At 45.3% G+C, this 17,798-nt stretch overlaps 1 protein-coding gene and 1 long non-coding RNA gene across 4 annotated transcripts in view; one reads left to right on the top strand and one right to left on the bottom strand.

Annotated features, from left to right (window-relative positions):
- LOC122381554 overlaps positions 1–17,798 on the bottom strand; it is a 50,073-nt gene that overhangs the window by 22,155 nt on the left and 10,120 nt on the right. The gene's annotated exons all lie outside the window — the stretch shown is intronic.
- Positions 8,703–17,798, top strand: part of LOC122381553 (cyclic AMP-responsive element-binding protein 5-like) — a 122,602-nt gene continuing 113,506 nt past the window's right edge. For 2 of the 3 annotated variants that reach the window (XM_043365856.1, XM_043365854.1), the window contains exons 1-2: positions 8,704–8,809; positions 11,148–11,238. The gene's annotated coding sequence lies outside the window, so the exon portion shown is untranslated. Of the gene's footprint in view, positions 8,810–11,147; positions 11,239–17,798 lie in introns of all 3 variants that reach the window. The other variant, XM_043365855.1, reaches the window with a different exon arrangement.

The raw sequence follows: 17,798 nt of genomic DNA, 5'->3' as shown, positions 1-17,798 counted from the left end.
TTCTAATGATGCGATGCATGCCATGATTGCATCATCTTAATCTTGTCAGAATTTTTATGTATTTGTTTAGCCCTTGCTTTGAGAAAAAATGGAGTACCGGTAAATGTGGTTGTACTGGTCGCTCTCCCTCTTTCTCCCTCCCTCCCCCCTCTCTCTCTCCCTCTCTCTCTCTCTCTCTCCCATCTTTTTTCCGAGCCCACTCTCCGGTCTGCGTCTGGCGCTCCGAGTAACCCTTCGGCTCGACGCTCTCTAATCGCTGGATTAGCGCCACACTTGTGCGTCAATTATCTCTTCCGCATGTGCACGCTCTATATGCCAACACCGCCTTATTTTTCTCACCCCACCTGACGGCTGACACGCATTACATATAACCGAAACATTTGTAGTGCCAAATGTTTCGGTCATGTTGCAGGCATCCATTGATTTGATATTATGGTTAAATATAGCTTTGCTGATCCTTTTTCCCCTTTTTGTTCCTAAACTTATTAAGTACTGACGGATGTAAAAATGTCTATTGCTTTGGGCACACCCCGACGACGAAATCGTGGTACGAAGCAGATATATATTTCGTTTGACTTTATTACACAGTCGGTATGTGTCCTAAATTTTACAACACACTTCGTCTGGCTTTAACCCGCGCACCGACGGGGGGGGGGCGGATATCCGCCCCCCCCTGAGGTTTTTCGCGAATAGCGGGAAAACCGCGGCGCGTAGCGCCGCGAAATTTGGTATGACTATTCCCTTATCAATTTTACACATGGTGTGCAAGTTTGAACCTCCTACCTTTCAAGGTCAGGTCACCAGGTCACTTTGAATGACCCAACCTCAAGTCACTTTTTTGCAACTTTGTCACCGTGCCAGAGCTACAGTAGATGTCGGAGGCCTTTGAAAGTCGCAGGATGTTATTAGGTCATTAGTAGCTACAATTTGTATATCTCGGAATTTTGATATCGGTGACCTAAGGTCGGGTCAATTTCGCGACCTCCCCATTATAAGTCAATGGGGGAAAAATCAACTCCCTGTTTTTACCACTAAAACGGGTCGGAATGGCCCCATATACCATACATGACTTCATATACGATCAACATTCAACCTTCACTACCTTGAGGTCTGTTTTGCTGTTGGGCAGCTGTGAGGTCATGTGACGTCATCAAAGGTCACCAAAGGTTTTTGGCCAATAACTCCGTACAGGAACAAGATACAGACGCGTGGATGGTCTCATTGTGTTCAGCTCGTCAAGACGCATCGAATGATATACATGATGACCTCGAGGTCACGTGACCTGAGGTCAACCTTTGACCTTGACCTTTCGAGGTCAACATATATATCATTCGATGCGGATTGACGAGAGGATCACGATGATGCCCTTAGTTTGTTCCTATCTTGACTAATTCGAAAGTTATTCGAGAAAAACTCTCTCCATATTTAGCGCCGCCATTTTGACTTTTTCGACCCCTGTGACGTCATCTTTGACCTGACCTGAAAATGACCTTAGTAAAAATTGTAGATCTTGACCGTGCGTATCCGATGCCGTTTACCGCTTGTCGCTATCTTGCTTCGTTCTCGAGATCTCAGGGGGGGGGGGCGGTCATCCGCCCCCCCCCCCCGTCGGTACTAAGTTGGCGCAGACCCCCGTCGGTGCGCGGGTTAAAAATTGGACCTGTCCGCAATATCACGGATGTGTCCTATGCCAGCTTTGCTTCCGGTTATACCAGCTTTACTTCCGGTGTTCAGATGGGTCATGGGCACGATGAGCGTTTTCAACTCATCTTGTGAGCTCTCAGCTCAGTATTTTCTATACCTTATTCGGCTCTATTTAAGCACATTTGATTGATAAGAATTGAGAATTAATTCGATACCTATTACCAATTAGCTAATTGATCCTTCCAAAGTTATCTTATTATCACAGTTATCATAGTTAAATCGTACATGGCGAAAGACACAAAAAAAGTGCAAAAGTAAGTATGCGTTACTATTTCAACCTTTTTTTCTTGCAAAGCGGCGCATAACTCGGGAGCCAATAAAGCTACAACGCCGCGGAAAAGCGCATTCGATAGCTCTTTTAACGTTCTTTCTGGATTTAGCCTTCAGGTTTGACTTTAGATCAACGTTTTAGCCTCCAGGGAGCAAAAACTCAAAGTAGCCGTTCTTACGATTTTTTCTACGATAACTCTTGACCCCAGAAAGTTACAACATTGCTTTTGATAACATCGTATTCCTTTCGTTGAGACGCGTCGAATGAATTATGCTTTTGAAGGTTATTTTCTAAGATTTGGCCTTAGGTCAAGGTCAAGAATTGACCGGAAAAGATCATGCTGCATATCGGTCGATCCATAACGTCAAGCTGAGTCGTCCAGCTGAATTCATCAAAGGTGTTTTCATCGCTCTAATATGTCTCTAGCAAAAGTTATTGCAAAAAAAAAACTGTCGGGAACCTTTCTCGACTTGAGATGACCTCAGGGCCATAAAGAGGGGTCATGGATAGCAATTTTCGATTCAGCGTGTCATGTTTACCTGTTATTTGATGTTTGGAGTGTAAGGTTTAACTTTCTTCCAAAAGACGCGCATTTCAATTTTCTTCCTTTGACTTATGTACAGGTAATGGAAAGGTCGCAAAATAGACCTGACCTTAGGTCACCAATATCACAATTCCGAGACCTACATTTTATGTATACTGTTACTCTTATCAGTCTCTAAAAGTTTCAAAGTGATCGTTTAGTCGCTGTAGCTATGATGATCATTGTATTTTTTCTTAGGTAAGATCACTTGTCGTGACCTGGTGACCCGACCTTGAACGACCCGGGCCTGATATTTGTTACAACATGTGCAGAAAACATGTATGATAAGGTGTGCCAAAAACCTGAGGGGGACGTAAAAACTCCCCCTCCCCTCCAGCAGGGCGCATTAAAGTAAATATGAAGCTGAGCCGTACACGAGGCATTGCAGACAGCTAAGAAGAGGTAGGTAAGCCCAGTACATAATGTGCGGCTTTTTCACAAAGTCGGAACTCGGAAGTAGCCGGTGAACGCGGCAAATGATGACCTCAGACTCACATCGAACCGGGCTCTCGTCACCGACTCTTGTCCACTCGGAAAATAGGCGATCCTCAGCTGAGCCTTACTGCGAGAACAGCACTTCATCTAACACATAATTTACGTCCATTGATTTCCTCGCGACAATAACGCCACGATTTGTCGCTTATCGTGGGTCGCCATATGATGATAACGACTGACGAGAGCTGTTACGTCCAGATTGGACAAAGTCGGACCGTTTATCTCGGAGTTTATCCAATCTAGAGCACAGTGGCGCCGCTTCGAATGTCCTTCTATTTGACTATGGTTTGACTCTTTGCCAACCAAGTATTTCCGATTACCTCAATGACATCGTGGCAGGTGTCAAATCTTACCTACTATGCATTCACATTACAGACCGTGCCAATCACGCAGCACCAACTGGGTCCCTATCGGTGAGAATCGTTTTTTCTAAAGGTGTAAACCAGTCCGCCGTTTAGCTACTGCGTGTAGGTACCTACAGCCCTCAGCAGACTGCGTGGTAGGTATTCTTTTTCCGACAAAACTGATAATAATTCAAAAGTCATTTTATCAGTCGGTCGAAACTCACTGCAAATAGATGCGCCATGCTCCACTCCTTCGATAGGGCCTATCAATAAACAAAGCATACGCCTTGTGCGGCAACAAAATGTAAAAGTTCCTTTTGGTGGCAAATCTAAACTTCATTGGGTTTTGTTGCCAAACTGGATGGAAAATGCATACGATGATAATGCCAATCTAAGCTGCGGAGTCTCGCGCATCTTGCTGTTACGATTTCCGAGTGCCTGATAGCATAGTATTCGCGTTATTCTCGGTTTTGTCGAAAAAAGAATACCTACCAGTTACCACGCAGTCTGCAGAGGGCTGTACATACCTATATAGTGAGAATTGATATTAGTATAATAGGTATGTGTCAGCCGCAACATAAAATAATAATATCATATATCATGTGCTATAATGACGATACATTATTGAACGACGACAAAAAATCATATAACAAAAGTTGAATAATCTTGCCAAAACGCAACTGTTGCTGTCTCTGTCAAAAAATCTGGGGGGGGGGGAGGGGAGAGGGGGGCATGCCCCATGTTCCCCATGCACCACAGCCACCAGTGTCATTAGGTTAGCTGATGTTCAGAAATCGAGTCTTATGCCATGGCGGGCCTGAGACCTCATTGCTCACCATTGGCTACTCGTAATCATGCGAGTCGATGTTTGGACAGTTCTCGGTGATTTTTTAATCTTTGTTATTCTCCATTCTCTGCCTTCCTTAAAATGTTCTCAATATTTTGTGGATAGCACAGCAAAGACTGGACCGTGAACAAAGCATTCACGCCCAGTGGCGGATCCAGGGGGAGGGGGCATGGGGGCCATGCCCCTCCCCCCTGTGCCTCCCGGGGGGCACCACCACGGATGTTTTTTTTTTTTTTATTTCATCACGGAGGTCACCCTTCAACCCAGAGGTATCCTAAGGGGGCATATGTCATAGATAACAGTAGAACAGTAGTTCAACTGTTATCTATGCATATGTCTATCCAGAATGTCTATCGGAATAGGGTACCGTTTTTGGGGCCTCCCGGAGGCCCATTTCTGTCCCTCGCCTCGGGTGGGGGTATTTCCATCCCGAGGTCCGCGGGGGCACCATCTCGAGTTCTCCGGGGGCACTATCCCGAGTTCTCCATGGGCACCATCCCAAAGTCGGAGGGGGCACCATCTCGAGGGTCCGGGGGCACCATCCCGAGGTCTCTGGTGGCACCATCGCGAGGTCTGGGGACATCATCCCGAGGTCTGAGGGCAGAGGGGGCACCATCCCGAAGTATCCGAGGGCACCATCCCGAAGTCTGTCTCCGGGGGCACCATTCCGAGGTTTCCGGGGGGGGGGGGGGGGCACCATTCCAAGTTTCCAGGGGCACCATTCTGAAATCCGAGGTCTGAAGGAGCACTCTCCAGTGGCGCAGCCAGGGGGGGTGAAAGGGGTGAGATCTCACCCCCGTCTCTTATCCTAGGGGCCCACCGTCGATTCTAACTGTAACGTTATGCAGCCTGACAATTTTTTTTATCATAATGTCAAGGCCCGTCATAGGACTGAAAACAGTTTTTAGGCCTGATAGCCCCCTTTAGGATTTATAGTCCCATTTTATGATTTCAGAGGGTACATCCAAGACCCGATTGAACTAATCCAAGGCCTAGGAGGGCCCGTTCCATGGCATGAGAGGGCCATTTCAGGCCTGAGAGGGCCCATTTCGGGTCTGTGAGGGCCCATTTCAGGCATGAAGGGGCCCATTTGAAGTTTGAAAGGACCCATTTCAGGCCCTAGAGGGCCTGTTTGAGGCCTGAGAGGGGCCCATTTCAGGCCTGAGAGGGCCCATTTGATGCCTGTGAGGGCCCATTTCAGGCCTGAAGGGGTCCATTTCAGGCCCTAGAGGGCATGTTTGAGGCCTGATAGGGCCCATTTCAGGCCTGAGTGGGGCCCATTTCAGGCCTGAGAAGGGCCCGTTTCAGGCCTGAGGGGGCCCATTTCAAGCTTGAGAGGGCCCATTTCATGCCCTAGAGGGCCTGTTTGAGGCTAGAGAGGGCCCGTTTGAGGCTATAGAGGGCCCGTTTGAGGCCAGAGAGGGCCCGTTTGAGGCCAGAGAGGGCCCGTTTGAGGCCAGAGAGGGCCCGTTTGAGGGCTGAGAGGGGCCCATTTCAGGCATAAGAGGCACCATTTCAGACCTGAGAGGGCCCAGTTACGGTATGAGGGCCCTTTTTCGACATGATAGGGACCATTTCCGGGCTGAGGGGGCCCATTTCAGGTCTGAGAGGGCCTATTTAAGGTCTGAGAGGGCCAATTTCAGGTCTGAGAGGGCTAATGTCAGGCCTGAGAGGGCCCATTTCAGACCCTAGAGGACCTAGTTGAGGCCTGAGAGGGGCCCATTTCAGGTCTGAAAGGGCTAATGTCAGGCCTGAGAGGGCCCATTTCAGGCCCTAGAGGACCTTTTTGAGGCCTGAGAGGGTCTACTTCAGGCCTGAGAAGGGCCCATTTCAGGTCTGAGAGGGCCCAGTTCAGGCCTGAGAAGACATCCCAGGAATGAAAGGATCATCCTATGTGTGGGAGGGTCCGTACTCCGTGCCTGGTCTGGTTCTGAGAGGGCCTTCCCCAATCCTGATTGAACCGATATCATGTTTGATATAGGTCAACTAACCACATGTATATTGATGGCCCAGTTCATGTCTAATGAACCCATCTCAAGACTCAGTGATTTTATGCTTCAGGAAGCCTACCCCAAGCGTGAGGGAGCCCATTTAGGTTTTTGAGGCTCATGGAGTTCAGAAGCAGCGGAACACCTTCAATTAAGGGGGGGGGGGGACAATGCCGACTTTTGGTCTAATTCTTTCCATGCAACGCCCAACATAGGGCTAATGTTAAAATGCCAAAATCAAAGGGGGGCACGGTGCCCCGGTGCCCTCCCCGTTCCGCCGCCTATGATGGAGGTCCCGCAGTACGATATGTCAGCCTCTGAGAAAGCCATGCAGGGCCCTGCCAAGCCGACATCTGAAAATCTTCTCCTCAGGCCTGTGCCTGCCTCACTGCCCGGCCCCACCCAGACGTCTAGGGGTTTGACGCCTAGGCATTTATCAGGACCCCACACCGGTCCATGATGGCTCCAAACTGACACCTGAGGCTCCTGCACCGGCTTTTGAGGGGCCCACCGACCTCTGATAGCCACCACGCAGGCCTCAAAAGACCATGCGTCGATTGTCGATATCTAAACCCCGAAGTCTTGGAAGGCCTGTGCTCTATGCAGATTCTTGAGGGCTTTACGTGGGCTTGTAAATATCCCAAACTGGCTCAAGCCTAGCTCGACTGCGCACCGCAGAGCAGGGCCCCAGGCTTTCCAGTTTTAGGTCCCTGAGGGGTGTTTGAATATTCCCTTTTACCTGACTCCAGGGTCACGTAGCGACAAGTGCGGCGTTAGGCGGCTTTCTAAAGAGCGTCGAAAATCATGGAGAAATTACTTCAGTCATATTGCAGTTCAGACCAAAGCACACGTCATAATGTTCATCGAAAGAAAAGTTTCGCCTATTTTGACACTCGAGGACATAAAAAGCTATAGCGCGCTGAAAGTGGGCTCGATAGCTCTCTAACTCGTGCAATCAGCCATGGCGGGGGGGGGGGGGGGGGGCGTATCGGCCAAACCTGATCATAATTTAAGACGGCTAGAAAGACGAGAAAAGCAACGGATAGCTATAGGATGCTTCAGAATCGTAGAGGTCATTTTTCGATTAGGTCATCGCTGAGGTCATTGAAGATGAAATTATGATAAAATTATGATAAACACAAAGAAAAGATTACGACGAAAAAAATATTGTTTTTATATTTTTCACAAATAACCCGTAACTCGTGAACCAAAGAGCTAGAGCTTTGCGGAACAACTCATTCGATAGGCCTTTCAAAACGCTCACGCTTTTAAGATTTGACCTCAATGCCTCATGTCAATGGTTTGGCAACAGAGCAGAGGGTAAAACCGGCAAAACCATCTAAATAGTCGCATTATACCAAAACAGTTTTGCTAAGAATTTTTGCAAGGACTTTGGTGAGAAAAACTATGAGGCATCTACTTTGTCATCATTCTCTTGTTAACATGCATCGAATGAGCTACCTAGAATTTCACATAAAAAGTTCAACTTCAAAATGTGACCGCAGACCAAGGTCATGCCCTTACTTGAGAAGTTCATGATGGTCATCAACCGATCCGTATGGATGATTAACACCTTCAAGACAATGTCTTATGTCATAACGCTACCTCGTCTCTTATATCAAAAGTAATAGTCGAAAAACTGATGTTGAGCTTTTTTAAAAGCCTTTTGACCTAGCCCGACCCTTTGAGTGGCCGCTGGCCATCAATTGCACGCTGTCCATCAAATATGGGCAGAATGGTCGTGTTTCTGTAAATATGCTGTTGTTTTTTACGTGCCTCTTCAGATCAAGAGATATTCGTCCTTTTCCCCGATTTGGCTGGTAATGATGACAATGATCTGACCTTTCGTTGTTGGTAAGGGGCCCCCATTTGGTTGAGGGGGCCCACTTTGCTGGGGGGCCCATCGCGAACGTCTCTCACCCCCGTCGCCAGAGTTCTGGCTGCGCCACTGGCACTCTCCCCAGGTGGTCTGAGGGGGCACCATTCCGAAAAGTAAGTGGCCGAAATCCGTGGATTTTTTTTACGGGGGGGGGGGGGCACCAAATGCCAGGGGGCACCACAACACCGTATGGCCCCCCTTGACGAAATCCTGGATCCACCACTGTTCTGATCCTTCAATTAAAGGGGGCACTACCGACTTTTGGTCCCATTCTTTCCATGCAACGCCCATAGCAGGCCAGCATAGGGCTAATGTTAAAATGGCAAAACCATGGGGGGCACGGTGCCCGGCCCCGGTGCCCTCCCCGTTCCGCCACCTATGTTAAGACCAACTTAAGAGTGACTAAGAAAACAAAGAATCCGCTCAAAACAAAATGAAAAAAGTCCCATAAAAAGCGAAGCAGGAAACCTTCAGAATTTGGCAGCTCTTTTTTATCAAGGACATTTTTACGTGGGTGTATTTTTCAGACATTCTGGCGCACCGGATGCATAACTGGTTATTTCCAAGGTCATGCGACGTTGAAGCATGCCAACGAGGAAGAAAAATCCTCTCGCTTGTAAAGAGTGGTTGGTGATTTGTGAAGGTCTTCATTTTATTGTTTTATTTTGATTATATTTACCCCAGCTGTCATCAGTAAGGTAGGTATGCTGCTTTGTGCTCGTGTGCGAGCATAAACATCGCACGTTGTCTGTGCGTATTTCCTGCAAAGGTAAAGGGCAGGGATGGATCACAATTCACAGTTATTGCTGCATTGGCTCGACAAAGCATGTTGGCCTTTCAACTGACTAGGTAGCAAATATCGCAAATATTTGGGTTAAGTATATCTTCAGCACAAAACACGTACCAAAGTTTACTGATACTGATGCATCAGAGTTGCTTTGGCCATTGTTTGCTTGCTGAAAATGATGCCTGACGGGTGCATTTATGCGAAAGGGTAGAACTAGAGCCTATAGACACACATTTCTTTTTTTTGTTGCTGGCAAGATCTTGAGTATTATATATAGTCAATATTTGGTAATTGAAAATTAGTATTCAAGGATTTTTTATCAACAATGGTGATTCGGAAAAGGCTTGCTACAATTATTACTCAGTCATTTCTTTTTTATCAAAGTTTTGGTGTTACATGGTACACAACACACATGTTTAATTGATGAAAATTCAAAGGCATCAAGTAAAATATTGTTTCAGTTGTGAGTTAAGCTCAGTTGCAGCTAGCAAGCAAGCATGAGCTTAAAGGGACCCTCCCACCTTAACATTAGATTTGAGTTGAGATAGCCAAAATGGGGTCCCTGGCTCACAATTACCGGTCTCGGTACTCACAACATCGAGACATGCCTTAAATCGGAAATATTGAATTCCAAAATTGCAGCATTTTGATTCAGAGGGGCTAATGCTTAGGAATACCCCTCTGAATGTGTGACGTCAGCGCAGATATCTAACGATTTTTAAATGTTTGACTAAAACGTTTTGTAGCACGCGGTGGTATATGCTATTTGCGCGCAACATCTGCCGCAAACGCCGCACTTCTAAAATAAAGTCGCTAGAAACAGCTGAGATCCCAAAAAAGTAAACAAAAGTAAAAGTCTAATATCTTGAAAACCGGTGAATATTTTTTGGTAGATATTCGTTTTCGCTCTTTCTGAACCGAGCGACATCACTTTCATGCCAATTCATAAACTTTTTTGAAGGTGGGAGGGTCCCTTTAAGGTCAATTACCAAGCTGGCTCATTGTTTGGCTGTCACAGCATAACTAATGTAAAGGGAAATTGATGATAAGTAAGAGCTAGTTCTGTCATCTTTGGGATTTAATCTAGCTGCTGTGGATGTACAATGTTCTTGTATGTTCTTGTTAGTTGTTAGGTACTTATTTGATTAAGAAGTAATTTTGTATTGGCATTAGAATATGCAAAACCATGGTGACTATAAATACCATGATAAATGGTGACCTGTGCATCACAGTCTGGAAGCAAGCTTTTCTTTTGATAGCCTAAAGATTGCAGTTTGCTGAATAGTTAAAAATTACACTCTTTCCTTTGTAGTAATGTTAAAAGAGAATCGCATGCTCGCTTTATTCCTTTTCTGTATCAGTATTGGAGCAGAATGCCACAGCACATTGTATTCCTGGTATTCTAAACAGTTACAGTCTTGCACAGTTACAGTCACAGTCTTGTAAATATATTAACAATGTACTCTGCCTCATATTTTAGAACATTCTTGGTATTTGTAAACAGTTACAGTCTTAAATATGTCTCCAATGTACTCTGTCTCATATTTTATTGACAGTTTGGTTTTATGAATACCTCTCTCTGTCAGCTCAGCATATGCCTGTTTAATTATTATGCACATGTAATAGGTAAGCCAATAGCCATTGCCATCAAGTTGAACTGAATGGATCAGAAATGCTGAAACAGTTCTTTTTTCCATGCCAAATCATCAGTCAGTCAGGTATCTGGGTCTTCAGTTATAGTTTTATGTGACCAAATCCATTTTGGCTTTGATCAAGCATTAAAAAAAGTGTTCAGCCACGTACAACAAATTTTGAATGATGCAATAATGATTACAAACATTAACAGTGAAAAAGATGGGTTGAGATATTTCCAAGATGTCAAAAATTGGCATTTTCCTGACCTTTCAATTGGATTATATCCAAATCACTTTCTGTCCAAGTTCTAACTTGTGCCATCAACCTCACTGCCAAGAAAAGTCAAAAGCTGTTGTGTCTGCTAAGCCAGCAGCATATTACTACACCAGTTCAACTTTTTAGCTCTTATATTCGCATAATTGACCAGTGCTGTTTTTACATAGGCATGTGTTTGATACAAAGTGATTTAGGTACATTTTTGATAAGTTTCTTTTGTTTTGTTGCGTGATTTACATGTGATTAAATTTGCTGTTTTCCCCATTATCGCTTTTTTGCCAGAGTGGTGTGTACATCATTTATGGGTGTGACTGAACGTAGCATTGGTATCTCCACAGCTGAACCTGTGTTTCCTGCTGTTCTTGAAGCTCGAAGGTACGGATACGGTTCTTCAATAAATTCTCTGAAACCCACATCTCTTCTGATCAGGTAAGTTGAGTGCATGCAGCCTCACTTAGACAACATTACCTATCCAATATCCACCATTTCTTGAAGAAACGTTCTTGCCCCCCACGCAGATGCCACCTTCTTGACACAATCCCCCAACAAATCATTGCTTGTATCCAGTCTCCATGGTTCATTGATGCGTTGGTTACATCACAAATCAAGCAACAAACTTTGTCCTATTTGTCTGATGTGGACTGCTGCTTAGAACTGATGTAATCAACAGACTTGTAAACGATTAAAAAAAAAATCAATCAATTCAATCACGACTCACTTGATGAAATGACCGATTCAATCATAACTCAATCAAACAGTCTGATTTTCCAAGCGATTCAATCACGACTCATGGACCTTGTGATTCAACTCAATCACGACTCATCCCATTATCAGTGATTCAGGGAATGACTCAACTCATGATTTAAGTCAACGCGATTCAATCAAGATGTTATATAAAATATATACATATGTGATATCAATTTAAGACATTTTTGGAAACTGATACCAAACAGATACCAACCAAATACACTAGGAGAATACCAAAAAACATAGAAAAGTACTAAATCTATACTGAACTCAACAAAGTTGTAGCTATTTATATAAATACGGTGTAAAGATGGTAATTTAAGTACAGAAAACACAAGTTCTGTTTCAAATGAAGCTACCAGAGGACTTATCAAAATTAATTTATTGGCTTGGCGCTTGCAAAAGGAAACACGCAAAATTGCACAGAACACTACCACATATTATCAGCATCATCGAAAAGGACCAAAATTTGCAAATCAATTGTGATACCCAAACTAAAATAGCTGGTGATCAGCCATTAAAAAAAAATATTGATTGATACTTTAGGAAGCAGTGGTAAAGCCGGTAAAGCATTACACAGGACTTGACATTTTCGGCGAGCTACAAGTTTTCTTTACTATCAAGAATACGGAATATCGACACATACGAAGCTATTCAATAATTACATAATATAAATTGAATGCTCTCATGATAAAACTGCCTCAACCATCCGTATCTTCAATGGCAAAATAACAATTCCAAGCCCGCCCCATGACACCAAACTTCATACGCGGCGGAGCTGAGTTGCAAGTTGTAAAGGCCTGGCCAGTTCGCGTTTTCTGCGTGCGTTTTTTGCTTTTGCGAGTTTGCGTGATTTGCATAATAGGTATAGTTCAAGAAAGAAACGATATTATGTTTTGTTTTTGTTATATTTTTATACAAAAAAAAATTATTTATTAAATCATTATAAAAGGTTTTATTAACTTTTATATAATATACGCAAAACACGCAAGCTCGCAAAAAACGTACGCAGAACACGCATAGTGTAGCCAGGACTTTAGTACTGAAGTACGCATGCGCTAAGTGGGCAGCCATCTTTAGTTTAGCAGCAGAACCATGGATTACTTAACTATATAAAATACATAGTTTTTATTTTTAGATTCAATTAAGCATATTTATGCATGCGTGTGAAACAGTTTTTATTCTGTCCAGTCCATTAAAGGGATTATCAGGGTTTAAAAATTGAAAGGAATCGGCATAAATTTCCAATCAATGAACTCCCCAGACTCTGCCGATTCTAAAGATATGCATAAAATGTAAATCGGTACCAAAATTTGCGAGATATAGCCGTTTCAAAATTGACAAAATTGTACTTACTCACGCAAAACAAGTACTTGGGCGGCAAAGTTGGCCCATCGCTAAAATGTAAACAAAGAGCAGCCTTGGGAAATTTCGCAAGGCCGCCGCTTGGCCGCCGCACCGCACTGGCGATTTCCACAAGACTGTTTTGTTTTTGTCTGTTGTTTTTAGGGCCTTGCAACAAGATTTCAGTGCATGGCATTGGATTTGGATATGAACAAATTGAAGATTTGCTTTTCAATAAGACAGCAAGAGTTATCAACATTGCCAAAGTTATTATATGGGTGTGATTTGAATAGCTTGTTTGCTGAGGGCTGTTCACGGACCCTGTGTGCGGTCGGACCGCACACAGCCTCCAAGCTCCGCCCACTGCGTCCCTACGTCAGCCTTGCGTCACCGCACACAGCGACCGCTGTGGCCGGTCGGGACTGGCCACAGCGGACCGTCCACCGCACGCAGCCGTGACGTCAGAGCCGCCTACCCATCCCCTACCCCCACGCCTGCTGGACGTACCGCACACACCGCACGCAGCAGTGTGCGGTGCCCGTGAACACCCCTCTGATCATCAAAATCTTGATGTTAATATCATTTAAATGTCAACAATTTTCAAGGGTATAATTTGAGTGTTTTATTTCAAGTGCATCAGGCACAAGAGCTAAGTTTCAATCTGATTATTTTGTCAAGAGTGGTGAATCTAATGCGAGAAAGCTTACCTAAGTGACTGAAGAAAGCGCTACAATTTTTCAAAATCAATGTTGATCTGTTTTTCGAACAACAGGTTGTACAACATGATGTGACATGACCTCTGTGCCCTGTACATCACCCCTGCTGCTGCAGCAGAGCCCCGGCTTCAACTATAGTTTGTTATGGGTGGGCTCTCCGTGAACGTCTTGGTGCGTTTCTACATATTGTTGCTGTGAAAGGACTGTACATGAAAAAAATATGTAACTTGTATGTTTTTATTGCCCTGGTACCTACTTAATGTATATTTTTGTTGTTTATGAGTGATAAATGAATATATTTTGAGGAAAATTGAGTCATTTCAGTTTTAGTTTGTGGAACAGAACAGAAGAAGCTGATGAGTGTGGATCATGCTTCAATTGAGAGAATCATCCTCAGTTATCTACATATAAGCATGCTTTGTAAGCTCCTTGCATTTTGCCAGCTTCTACTTGCTAGTCAAAGTTGTAAGAAGGGTTAGGGAGAACAATTGGTACACATGCCACCATGTGCAATCACCAAACGAATGAACGTGAGGGCCAAGTCCTTCACACAGCATAGATACTTATAGGTACTGCACTAATGTATAATGTTCATTATGTTCATATTAGCAACTCACCCAGGCAGCCTGCCTTGTGGTATTTCTGAGTTTAAGATTTTGCAAGACTCACACTAATCAATAAGGTAAATTATATTGATATGTATGGATGAACAATGTGCTAAGGGGTCGCACGTGCCTGCTCAGTGCTCAGCCATGGATGCACGTGCCTTCTCAACAATGGTCGTGCTTGCAGACATCTCCATGGACGAACAATGTGCAAAGGGGGGGCCGGGGGGGGCGTGCCTCCGCGGCCGCCTGTTGGCTCAGCCGCTGCTGCTGCTTGACGCCGCTGCTGAGCGCTGCCGGAGACGCCGCTCGCTGCCGGAGCTGCCGGAACAGTCACCGGAGCTGCCGCCCGCTGCCGGAGCTGCGGGAGCCGGGCCCGCCGCCCATCTGTCAGGACTGCCGACGGCAGCACGCCCGTCTGTCAGGGTCTGTCAGTGCCGGCAGTGGACGCGCGCGGGTGCGGGCCGGGTACGGACGCGCGCGGGTGCGCGCCAGGTACGGGTGCGCGCCGGCTATGGACGCGCGCGCGCTTGCGTACCGACGATGGGCGCGCGCGCGTGTATGCCGACCATGGCTGCCGCCCGCTGCCGGAGCTGCGGGAGCCGGGCCCGCCGCCCATCTGTCAGGACCGCCGACGGCAGCACGCCCGTCTGTCAGGGTCTGTCAGTGCCGGCTGTGGACGCGCGCGGGTGCGCGCCGGGTACGGACGCGGCGTTCTCGCCGGGTAAGGACGCGGCGCGCGCGCCGGCTATGGACGCGCGCGCGCTTGCGTGCCGACGATGGGCGCGCGCGCGTGCATGCCGGCCATGGCCGCGCGCGTGCGCCCCAGCCATGGACGCGCGCTAATGCGCGCCGGCGATGGGCACGCACGTGCCTGCTCGGCAATGGATGAGCGACGAGCGTGCCTTCTCGGAAATGAGTATACATGCAGACATCTTCATGGATGGACGCTTTCAATATGTTCAATGTGTTGAGACGGATCTGAGTAAATTGGAGAGAAACTAGGATAGTTTTAGTCCTGCTCAACTGGTTCTGCCAATAAGTACAAACACCACCTTGCTGCCAACTGCTTACCAAATACCGCATCTGTTGTACCCTTGCATGATGCATATGTACATACAGAAACAATTACAGTCTGTTGAAATCTGAAAACATGCACTGCTGAGCACTGTGGATGAATCTGTATGAACCGTGTGGCCCAGCGAAACCTTCTGGACCAGGTTTAATTGACAGTGAATTAGTAATCAATCCTTGCGCCAAGAAAAAATAGATGATTGTGCCTTAGATGAGCATAATGAAGAAGCGTTCCTGAAGTTGAGTTAGTGGCTTTCCATCATCCATGCCAGATGGCCAAAACACACCATTTCAATACTGTCCCAAAAATATATTTCAAAACACTTATTGCATGGCTATACACACCAGCTTACTCGGTCACCACACTCAAACCAAGGCCATGTAAGGGTAGTAGATAAGTAGACTCAAACACAGTCTACTGATACAAACGTCACTGGTCTCAAGTCTGTGCTCAATGCACCAGCTGTACACTACTCACAATACGTAAGGACTCAACGTCAGCCACTAATTTTCTACATCAAATTCACATCAGGTTTTCAAAGTAACAATGTATGTGCCACTTCTGTACTTTGTGCTACAAACACAGAATAAATGATATCAGTCAGCAATGCATTGCTCATTGTCAGCCAGTCTGCAAAGTCAGTCCGCAGGCTTTGCAAGTAAGTGCAAAGTCTGCGGAGATCAGTTGCTTTACACACCACCAATATCATGCTGCAATATGCAACATACATATATTGTATGTATGTTTTTTCTGAACATAGGAAAAGCAACAGGCTTTACTATGATGAGACGCACAATTCCAGTCAATGTTAAACTGCACGAATTAGGAAAGCCTTTGTAACGTAGGACTGGCGCGTCTCTTGTGTTTGGGGTTCTCTCATTCCTCATTTGCCTTCCTTCTTGCCATCCTGAAACCCAAGACATGATGGAACCCAACGAGGTAAGAATACGAGGTAAGAATGCTCAAAATATGCCCATACACCAACAACAAAGCACAACCATGAAGCACCACTGATAACACTTAACCTCAAGGCACACAACATGATTATTTATTTATTTTGAGTACCTACAGAAACAGAATGTCTCAAGGCCACTCGTGCTCACTCTGAAATCTGTCAGTCGCTCAGCCTTGAACATTGACATTATTTCATCTGAAATCTATTTTCTTCACTTGATCAAAGTTGATCTGCGTCATACATCTTACAACGGATGTCTCGAATTATTGGTAACGTTCAGCACTTAGCATTAACATTACAAATGATAGGTAACTTTGGTTCAACGTTCCATCCAAGCTTCTTCATTGCTGGAGCTATATCACTTTCAAGTTTAATTGCTTGAACTAAGACATTCTTGAATTACACTCGGGATGAGCTTAGTTTGAAAGCACACAACATAATTTTTTAATTATTTTGATTTTTGATAACCCACAGGATATCTAAAAGCTACACGCACTGGCTACAAAGCCCACAAGTCTTGAACATTCAAATATGAATAGGAACAGCTTTGTTTCGCACAGATTTCGCACATGGCAGGATGGCGCCATTCCGTCCAACTCATACAGCCTCAGAAATTACAACAACACACCCAACTTACGGAATATCCGTCAAACAAATCTTATTTACGACGACACGAGCCAATGCTAACAACGCTTGCCAGTTGCGCTAGAGATATTGGAGTGGAGACGTCAGAGAAAAAAAGTCTTTAGATTTCTCCCATTTCCCCACGTAACGTTGAACGGCCGTTGCGGCCTTATCTGGTATGCGACGGCCTTATCTGGCATAAAAAATATCTCTAGAAGTCTCTAGCTAATGTTAAGCCTATGGACTTATAGGGAAATGTATCCGAGTACTTGGTACTGCCTCCTCCAGGTACTGGCTGGCAGACGGATCAACTTTGGAGGCCCACCATTTGGAAATTAGGCAATTTTGAGACGAATGACTTCGGATTGGGGCCTCAGCCACCTTCTTCTACACGTTTCACTGAGTAACTCCGAAATTTCGGAAAAAACCCTGATAATACCTTTAAAGGGACCCTCCCACCTTAACATTAGTTTTGAGTTGAGATAGCCAAGTTTGCGGCCAGGCTCAGAAACCACCATTTATCCTGGTCGCAACCCCCGCAGCTTTATGGTGTTCAAGAAATTTCTTCCCTTTACTTGCAGGGTGGGACCAGCGTGGTCCCTATCTCTTAACCATTACGGGAATCTGATGACGTCATCAGGCTTTCGAACGTCCGTTAAATGTTTGACTAAAACGTTTTGTAGCACGCGGTGGTATATGCTGCTTTGCGCGCAACAAATGCCGCACTTTCAAATAAAGTCGCTAGGAACAGCGGAGATCCCAAAAAGTAAACAAAAGTAAAAGTCTAATATCTTGAAAACCGGTGAATATTTTTCGATGAAATTTGGTAGATATTCGTTTTTGCTCTTTCTGAACCGAGCGACATCACTTTCATGCCAATTCATTAACTTTTTTGAAGGTGGGAGGGTCCCTTTAAAGAAAAA

This window comes from Amphibalanus amphitrite, unplaced genomic scaffold (genome assembly GCF_019059575.1).
Source record: "Amphibalanus amphitrite isolate SeventyFive unplaced genomic scaffold, NRLGWU_Aamphi_draft 000122F_arrow, whole genome shotgun sequence".
Lineage (NCBI taxonomy): Eukaryota > Metazoa > Arthropoda > Thecostraca > Balanomorpha > Balanidae > Amphibalanus > Amphibalanus amphitrite.
The sequence above is the reverse complement of the archived record's forward strand: the minus strand, read 5'-3'. Positions and strand labels throughout refer to the sequence as shown.